The sequence below is a fragment of the Ursus americanus genome, unplaced genomic scaffold (assembly GCF_024610735.1).
Source record: "Ursus americanus isolate L20-20 unplaced genomic scaffold, mUrsAme1.1.p SCAF_45, whole genome shotgun sequence".
Lineage (NCBI taxonomy): Eukaryota > Metazoa > Chordata > Mammalia > Carnivora > Ursidae > Ursus > Ursus americanus.
Window position 1 is genome coordinate 1,354,540 of NW_028273627.1, and position 9,878 is coordinate 1,364,417.

Sequence of the window (9,878 nt, forward strand, 5' to 3'; positions counted from 1 at the left end):
GGGAGGGCTTAGAACATGGCTGGGCACTGTGGTTTCTTCCAGAGAAGTGGAGAGCATTGGCTTTACCTTGCCACAACCACTTGGGAGAGGGTCTACACCTCAGGAAAACTATCTCCGTGGGAAGCCGGCTTTTTGCAAAGGGGTCTCAGGGCCGTGGGCCTCGGGTGTCCCTCCGGCTCCCCAAAGCACAGGGACGAGGTGAGGGGCTTAGACCATGCCTGGGCAATGTTGTTTCTTACACCTGGGTGTGTGGCATTTTGTTGAGCTGGCTACCCCCACTTGGGATAGGTGTTCCACAGCAAGCACCTATTGTTCGTCGGAAGCCGTTTTTGCCCCAGGGGTCTCCGGGCTGTGTTCGTTGGGCTTGAACTCCTGCTAGCAAAACCGCCGGGTTCAGGGAAGGGTTCAGACTGTGCCTGGGCCCTGTGGTCTCTTCCAGGTCAGTGTATGGCATTTCCTTCCCCTTGCCACAGGCACCTGGGAGCATGTCTGCACGTGGAGAAAGGCTTTCCCGTGGGAACCCAGTTTTTCTCAAACGGGTCCCAGTGCTCTGCTCCTCTCTTTTCACTCCTGCTGCCAGAAGCCCAGGGAGGATGGGAGGGCTTAGAACATGCCTGGGCACTGTGGTTTCTTCCAGAGAAGTGGAGGGCATTGGCTTTACCTTGCCACAACCACTTGGGATAGGGTCTGCACCTCAAGAAAACTGTTTCCGTGGGAAGCCGGCTTTTTGCAAAGGGGTCTCAGGGCCGTAGGCCTCGGGTGTCCCTCCGGCTCCCCAAAGCACAGGGACGAGGTGAGGGGCTTAGACCATGCCTGGGCAATGTAGCTTCTTACACCTGGGTATGAGGCATTTTGTTGAGCTGGCTACCCCCACTTGGGATAGGTGTTCCACAGCAAGCACCTATTGTTCGTCGGAAGCCGTTTTTGCCCCAGGGGTCTCCGGGCTGTGTTCGTTGGGCTTGAACTCCTGCTAGCAAAACCGCCGGGTTGAGGTAAGGGTTCAGACTGTGCCTGGGCCCTCTGGTCTCTTCTAGGTCAGTGTATGGCATTTCCTTCCCCTTGCCACAGGCACCTGGGAGCATGTCTGCACGTGGAGAAAGACTTTCCCGTGGGAAGCCAGTTTTTGTCAAACGGGTCCCAGTGCTCTGCTCCTCTCTTTTCACTCCTGCTGCCAGAAGCCCAGGGAGGATGGGTGGGCTTAGAACATGGCTGGGCAATGTGGTTTCTTCCAGAGAAGTGGAGGGCATTGGCTTTACCTTGCCACAACCACTTGGGATAGGGTCTGCACCTCAAGAAAACTGTTTCCGTGGGAAGCCGGCTTTTTGCAAAGGGGTCTCAGGGCCGTGGGCTTCGGGTGTCCCTCCGGCTCCCCAAAGCACAGGGACGAGGTGAGGGGCTTAGACCATGCCTGGGCAATGTTGTTTCTTACACCTGGGTGTGTGGCATTTTGTTGAGCTGGCTACCCCCACTTGGGATAGGTGTTCCACAGCAAGCACCTATTGTTCGTCGGAAGCCGTTTTTGCCCCAGGGGTCTCCGGGCTGTGTTCGTTGGGCTTGAACTCCTGCTAGCAAAACCGCCGGGTTGAGGGAAGGGTTCAGACTGTGCCTGGGCCCTGTGGTCTCTTCCAGGTCAGTGTATGGCATTTCCTTCCCCTTGCCAGAGGCACCTGGGAGCATGTCTGCACGTGGAGAAAGACTTTCCCGTGGGAAGCCGGTTTTTGTCAAACGGGTCCCAGTGCTCTGCTCCTCTCTTTTCACTCCTGCTGCCAGAAGCCCAGGGAGGATGGGAGGGCTTAGAACATGCCTGGGCACTGTGGTTTCTTCCAGAGAAGTGGAGGGCATTTGCTTTACCTTGCCACAACCACTTGGGATAGGGTCTGCACCTCAGGAAAACTGTTTCCGTGGGAAGCCGGCTTTTTGCAAAGGGGTCTCAGGGCCGTGGGCCTCGGGTGTCCCTCCGGCTCCCCAAAGCACAGGGACGAGGTGAGGGGCTTAGACCATGCCTGGGCAATGTTGTTTCTTACACCTGGGTGTGTGGCATTTTGTTGAGCTGGCTACCCCCACTTGGGATAGGTGTTCCACAGCAAGCAACTATTGTTCGTCGGAAGCCGTTTTTGCCCCAGGGGTCTCCGGGCTGTGTTCGTTGGGGTTGAACTCCTGCTAGCAAAACCACCGGGTTGAGGGAAGGGTTCAGACTGTGCCTAGGCCCTGTGGTCTCTTCCAGGTCAGTGTATGGCATTTCCTTCCCCTTGCCACAGGCACCTGGGAGCATGTCTGCACGTGGAGAAAGGCTTTCCCGTGGGAAGCCAGTTTTTGTCAAACGGGACCCAGTGCTCTGCTCCTCTCTTTTCACTCCTGCTGCCAGAAGCCCAGGGAGGATGGGAGGGCTTAGAACATGGCTGGGCACTGTGGTTTCTTCCACAGAAGTGGAGGGCATTGGCTTTACCTTGCCACAACCACTTGGGAGAGGGTCTACACCTCAGGAAAACTGTCTCCGTGGGAAGCCGGCTTTTTGCAAAGGGGTCTCAGGGCCGTGGGCCTCGGGTGTCCCTCCGGCTCCCCAAAGCACAGGGACGAGGTGAGGGGCGTAGACCATGCCTGGGCAATGTTGTTTCTTACACCTGGGTGTGTGGCATTTTGTTGAGCTGGCTACCCCCACTTGGGATAGGTGTTCCACAGCAAGCACCTATTGTTCGTCGGAAGCCGTTTTTGCCCCAGGGGTCTCCGGGCTGTGTTCGTTGGGCTTGAACTCCTGCTAGCAAAACCGCCGGGTTGAGGGAAGGGTTCAGACTGTGCCTGGGCCCTGTGGTCTCTTCCAGGTCAGTGTATGGCATTTCCTTCCCCTTGCCACAGGCACCTGGGAGCATGTCTGCACGTGGAGAAAGACTTTCCCGTGGGAACCCAGTTTTTCTCAAACGGGTCCCAGTGCTCTGCTCCTCTCTTTTCACTCCTGCTGCCAGAAGCCCAGGGAGGATGGGAGGGCTTAGAATATGCCTGGGCACTGTGGTTTCTTCCAGAGAAGTGGAGGGCATTGGCTTTACCTTGCCACAACCACTTGGGATAGGGTCTGCACCTCAAGAAAACTGTTTCCGTGGGAAGCCGGCTTTTTGCAAAGGGGTCTCAGGGACGTAGGCCTCGGGTGTCCCTCCGGCTCCCCAAAGCACAGGGACGAGGTGAGGGGCTTAGACCAGGCCTGGGCAATGTAGCTTCTTACACCTGGGTGTGTGGCATTTTGTTGAGCTGGCTACCTCCCCTTGGGATAGGTGTTCCACAGCAAGCACCTATTGTTCGTCGGAAGCCGTTTTTGCCCCAGGGGTCTCCGGGCTGTGTTCGTTGGGCTTGAACTCCTGCTAGCAAAACCGCCGGGTGAGGGAAGGGTTCAGACTGTGCCTGGGCCCTGTGGTCTCTTCCAGGTCAGTGTATGGCATTTCCTTCCCCTTGCCACAGGCACCTGGGAGCATGTCTGCACGTGGAGAAAGGCTTTCCCGTGGGAAGCCAGTTTTTGTCAAACGGGTCCCAGTGCTCTGCTCCTCTCTTTTCACTCCTGCTGCCAGAAGCCCAGGGAGGATGGGAGGGCTTAGAACATGGCTGGGCACTGGGGTTTGTTCCAGAGAAGTGGAGGGCATTTGCTTTACCTTGCCACAACCACTTGGGATAGGGTCTGCACCTCAGGAAAACTGTTTCCGTGGGAAGCCGGCTTTTTGCAAAGGGGTCTCAGGGCCGTGGGCCTCGGGTGTCCCTCCGGCTCCCCAAAGCACAGGGACGAGGTGAGGGGCTTAGACCATGCCTGGGCAATGTTGTTTCTTACACCTGGGTGTGTGGCATTTTGTTGAGCTGGCTACCCCCACTTGGGATAGGTGTTCCACAGCAAGCACCTATTGTTCGTCGGAAGCCGTTTTTGCCCCAGGGGTCTCCGGGCTGTGTTCGTTGGGCTTGAACTCCTGCTAGCAAAACCGCCGGGTTGAAGGAAGGGTTCAGACTGTGCCTGGGCCCTGTGGTCTCTTCCAAGTCAGTGTATGGCATTTCCTTCCCCTTGCCACAGGCACCTGGGAGCATGTCTGCACGTGGAGAAAGGCTTTCCCGTGGGAAGCCAGTTTTTGTCAAACGGGTCCCAGTGCTCTGCTCCTCTCTTTTCACTCCTGCTGCCAGAAGCCCAGGGAGGATGGGAGGGCTTAGAACATGGCTGGGCACTGTTGTTACTTCCAGAGAAGTGGAGGGCATTTGCTTTACCTTGCCACAACCACTTGGGATAGGATCTGCACCTCAGGAAAACTGTTTCCGTGGGAAGCCGGCTTTTTGCAAAGGGGTCTCAGGGCCGTGGGCCTCGGGTGTCCCTCCGGCTCCCCAAAGCACAGGGAGGAGGTGAGGGGCTTAGACCATGGCTGGACAATGTTGTTTCTTACACCTGGGTGTGTGGCATTTTGTTGAGCTGGCTACCCCCACTTGGGGTAGGTGTTCCACAGCAAGCACCTATTGTTCGTCGGAAGCCGTTTTTGCCCCAGGGGTCTCCGGGCTGTGTTCGTTGGGCTTGAACTCCTGCTAGCAAAACCGCCGGGTTGAGGGAAGGGTTCAGACTGTGCCTGGGCCCTGTGGTCTCTTCCAGGTCAGTGTATGGCATTTCCTTCCCCTTGCCAGAGGCACCTGGGAGCATGTCTGCACGTGGAGAAAGACTTTCCCGTGGGAAGCCGGTTTTTGTCAAACGGGTCCCAGTGCTCAGCTCCTCTCTTTTCACTCCTGCTGCCAGAAGCCCAGGGAGGATGGGAGGGCTTAGAACATGGCTGGGCACTGTGGTTTCTTCCAGAGAAGTGGAGGGCATTGGCTTTACCTTGCCACAACCACTTGGGAGAGGGTCTACACCTCAGGAAAACTGTCTCCGTGGGAAGCCGGCTTTTTGCAAAGGGGTCTCAGGGCCGTGGGCCTCGGGTGTCCCTCCGGCTCCCCAAAGCACAGGGACGAGGTGAGGGGCTTAGACCATGCCTGGGCAATGTTGTTTCTTACACCTGGGTGTGTGGCATTTTGTTGAGCTGGCTACCCCCACTTGGGATAGGTGTTCCACAGCAAGCACCTATTGTTCGTCGGAAGCCGTTTTTGCCCCAGGGGTCTCCGGGCTGTGTTCGTTGGGCTTGAACTCCTGCTAGCAAAACCGCCGGGTTGAGGGAAGGGTTCAGACTGTGCCTGGGCCCTGTGGTCCCTTCCAGGTCAGTGTATGGCATTTCCTTCCCCTTGCCACAGGCACCTGGGAGCATGTCTGCACGTGGAGAAAGACTTTCCCGTGGGAAGCCGGTTTTTGTCAAACGGGTCCCAGTGCTCTGCTCCTCTCTTTTCACTCCTGCTGCCAGAAGCCCAGGGAGGATGGGAGGCCTTAGAACATGCCTGGGCACTGTGGTTTCTTCCAGAGAAGTGGAGGGCATTTGCTTTACCTTGCCACAACCACTTGGGATAGGGTCTGCACCTCAGGAAAACTGTTTCCGTGGGAAGCCGGCTTTTTGCAAAGGGGTCTCAGGGCCGTGGGCCTCGGGTGTCCCTCCGGCTCCCCAAAGCACAGGGACGAGGTGAGGGGCTTAGACCATGCCTGGGCAATGTTGTTTCTTACACCTCGGTGTGTGGCATTTTGTTGAGCTGGCTACCCCCACTTGGGATAGGTGTTCCACAGCAAGCACCTATTGTTCGTCGGAAGCCGTTTTTGCCCCAGGGGTCTCCGGGTTGTGCTCGTTTGGGTTGAACTCCTGCTAGCAAAACCGCCGGGTTGAGGGAAGGGTTCAAGACTGTGCCTGGGCCCTGTGGTCTCTTCCAGGTCAGTGTATGGCATTTCCTTCCCCTTGCCACAGGCACCTGGGAGCATGTCTGCACGTGGAGAAAGACTTTCCCGTGGGAAGCCGGTTTTTGTCAAACGGGTCCCAGTGCTCTGCTCCTCTCTTTTCACTCCTGCTGCCAGAAGCCCAGGGAGATTGGGAGGCCTTGAAACATGCCTGGGCACTGTGGTTACTACCAGAGAAGTGGAGGGCATTTGCTTTACCTTGCCACAACCACTTGGGATAGGGTCTGCACCTCAGGAAAACTGCTTCCGTGGGAAGCCGGCTTTTTGCAAAGGGGTCTCAGGGCCGTAGGCCTCGGGTGTCCCTCCGGCTCCCCAAAGCACAGGGACGAGGTGAGGGGCTTAGACCATGCCTGGGCAATGTTGTTTCTTACACCTGGGTGTGTGGCATTTTGTTGAGCTGGCTACCCCCACTTGGGATAGGTGTTCCACAGCAAGCACCTATTGTTCGTCGGAAGCCGTTTTTGCCCCAGGGGTCTCCGGGCTGTGTTCGTTGGGGTTGAACTCCTGCTAGCAAAACCGCCGGGTTGAGGGAAGGGTTCAGACTGTGCCTGGGCCCTGTGGTCTCTTCCAGGTCAGTGTATGGCATTTCCTTCCCCTTGCCACAGGCACCTGGGAGCATGTCTGCACGTGGAGAAAGACTTTCCCGTGGGAAGCCGGTTTTTGTCAAGCTGGTCCCAGTGCTCAGCTCCTCTCTTTTCACTCCTGCTGCCAGAAGCCCAGGGAGGATGGGAGGGCTTAGAACATGGCTGGGCACTGTGGTTTCTTCCAGAGAAGTGGAGGGCATTTGCTTTACCTTGCCACAACCACTTGGGATAGGGTCTGCACCTCAGGAAAACTGTTTCCGTGGGAAGCCGGCTTTTTGCTAAGGGGTCTCAGGGCCGTGGGCTTCGGGTGTCCCTCCGGCCCCCCAAAGCACAGGGACGAGGTGAGGGGCTTAGACCATGGCTGGGCAATGTTCTTTCTTACACCTGGGTGAGTGGCATTTTGTTGAGCTGGCTACCCCCACTTGGGATAGGTGTTTCACAGCAAGCACCTATTGTTCGTCCGAAGCCGTTTTTGCCCCAGGGGTCTCCGGGCTGTGTTCGTTGGGGTTGAACTCCTGCTAGCAAAACCGCCGGGTTGAGGGAAGGGTTCAGACTGTGACTGGGCCCTGTGGTCTCTTCCAAGTCAGTGTATGGCATTTCCTTCCCCTTGCCACAGGCACCTGGGAGCATGTCTGCACGTGGAGAAAGACTTTCCCGTGGGAAGCCGGTTTTTGTCAAGCTGGTCCCAGTGCTCTGCTCCTCTCTTTTCACTCCTGCTGCCAGAAGCCCAGGGAGGATGGGTGGGCTTAGAACATGGCTGGGCACTGGGGTTTCTTCCAGAGAAGTGGAGGGCAATTGCTTTACCTTGCCACAACCACTTGGGATAGGGTCTGCACCTCAGGAAAACTGTTTCCGTGGGAAGCCGGCTTTTTGCAAAGGGGTCTCAGGGCCGTGGGCCTCGGGTGTCCCTCCGGCTCCCCAAAGCACAGGGACGAGGTGAGGGGCTTAGACCATGCCTGGGCAATGTTGTTTCTTACACCTGGGTGTGTGGCATTTTGTTGAGCTGGCTACCCCCACTTGGGGTAGGTGTTCCACAGCAAGCACCTATTGTTCGTCAGAAGCCGTTTTTGCCCCAGGGGTCTCCAGGCTGTGTTCGTTGGGCTTGAACTCCTGCTAGCAAAACCGCCGGGTTGAGGGAAGGGTTCAGACTGTGCCTGGGCCCTGTGGTCTCTTCCAGGTCAGTGTATGGCATTTCCTTCCCCTTGCCACAGGCACCTGGGAGCATGTCTGCACGTGGAGAAAGACTTTCCCGTGGGAAGCCTGTTTTGTCAAACGGGTCCCAGTGCTCAGCTCCTCTCTTTTCACTCCTGCTGCCAGAAGCCCAGGGAGGATGGGAGGGCTTAGAACATGGCTGGGCACTGTGGTTTCTTCCAGAGAAGTGGAGGGCATTTGCTTTACCTTGCCACAACCACTTGGGATAGGGTCTGCACCTCAGGAACTGTTTCCGTGGGAAGCCGGCTTTTTGCAAAGGGGTCTCAGGGCCGTGGGCTTCGGGTGTCCCTCCGGCCCCCCAAAGCACAGGGACGAGGTGAGGGGCTTAGACCATGGCTGGGCAATGTTCTTTCTTACACCTGGGTGTGTGGCATTTTGTTGAGCTGGCTACCCCCACTTGGGATAGGTGTTTCACAGCAAGCACCTATTGTTCGTCGGAAGCCGTTTTTGCCCCAGCGGTCTCCGGGCTGTGTTCGTTGGGGTTGAACTCCTGCTAGCAAAACCGCCGGGTTGAGGGAAGGGTTCAGACTGTGACTGGGCCCTGTGGTCTCTTCCAAGTCAGTGTATGGCATTTCCTTCCCCTTGCCACAGGCACCTGGGAGCATGTCTGCACGTGGAGAAAGACTTTCCCGTGGGAAGCCGGTTTTTGTCAAGCTGGTCCCAGTGCTCTGCTCCTCTCTTTTCACTCCTGCTGCCAGAAGCCCAGGGAGGATGGGTGGGCTTAGAACATGGCTGGGCACTGGGGTTTCTTCCAGAGAAGTGGAGGGCATTTGCTTTACCTTGCCACAACCACTTGGGATAGGGTCTGCACCTCAGGAAAACTGTTTCCGTGGGAAGCCGGCTTTTTGCAAAGGGGTCTCAGGGCCGTGGGCCTCGGGTGTCCCTCCGGCTCCCCAAAGCACAGGGACGAGGTGAGGGGCTTAGACCATGCCTGGGCAATGTTGTTTCTTACACCTGGGTGTGTGGCATTTTGTTGAGCTGGCTACCCCCACTTGGGGTAGGTGTTCCACAGCAAGCACCTATTGTTCGTCAGAAGCCGTTTTTGCCCCAGGGGTCTCCAGGCTGTGTTCGTTGGGCTTGAACTCCTGCTAGCAAAACCGCCGGGTTGAGGGAAGGGTTCAGACTGTGCCTGGGCCCTGTGGTCTCTTCCAGGTCAGTGTATGGCATTTCCTTCCCCTTGCCACAGGCACCTGGGAGCATGTCTGCACGTGGAGAAAGACTTTCCCGTGGGAAGCCTGTTTTGTCAAACGGGTCCCAGTGCTCAGCTCCTCTCTTTTCACTCCTGCTGCCAGAAGCCCAGGGAGGATGGGAGGGCTTAGAACATGGCTGGGCACTGTGGTTTCTTCCACAGAAGTGGAGGGCATTTGCTTTACCTTGCCACAACCACTTGGGATAGGGTCTGCACCTCAGGAAAACTGTTTCCGTGGGAAGCCGGCTTTTTGCAAAGGGGTCTCAGGGCCGTGGGCCTCGGGTGTCCCTCCGGCTCCCCAAAGCACAGGGACGAGGTGAGGGGCTTAGACCATGCCTGGGCAATGTTGTTTCTTACACCTGGGTGTGTGGCATTTTGTTGAGCTGGCTACCCCCACTTGGGATAGGTGTTCCACAGCAAGCACCTATTGTTCGTCGGAAGCCGTTTTTGCCCCAGGGGTCTCCGGGTTGTGTTCGTTGGGCTTGAACTCCTGCTAGCAAAACCGCCGGTTTGAGGGAACGGTTCAGACTGTGCCTGGGCCCTGTGGTCTCTTCCAGGTCAGTGTATGGCATTTCCTTCCCATTGCCACAGGCACCTGGGAGCATGTCTGCACGTGGAGAAAGACTTTCCCGTGGGAGGCCGGTTTTTGTCAAACGGGTCCCAGTGCTCTGCTCCTCTCTTTTCACTCCTGCTGCCAGAAGCCCAGGGAGGATGGGTGGGCTTAGAACATGGCTGGGCACTGGGGTTTGTTCCAGAGAAGTGGAGGGCATTTGCTTTACCTTGCCACAACCACTTGGGATAGGGTCTGCACCTCAGGAAAACTGTTTCCGTGGGAAGCCGGCTTTTTGCAAAGGGGTCTCAGGGCCGTGGGCCTCGGGTGTCCCTCCGGCTCCCCAAAGCACAGGGACGAGGTGAGGGGCTTAGACCATGCCTGGGCAATGTTGTTTCTTACACCTGGGTGTGTGGCATTTTGTTGAGCTGGCTACCCCCACTTGGGATAGGTGTTCCACAGCAAGCACCTATTGTTCGTCGGAAGCCGTTATTGCCCCAGGGGTCTCCGGGCTGTGTTCGTTGG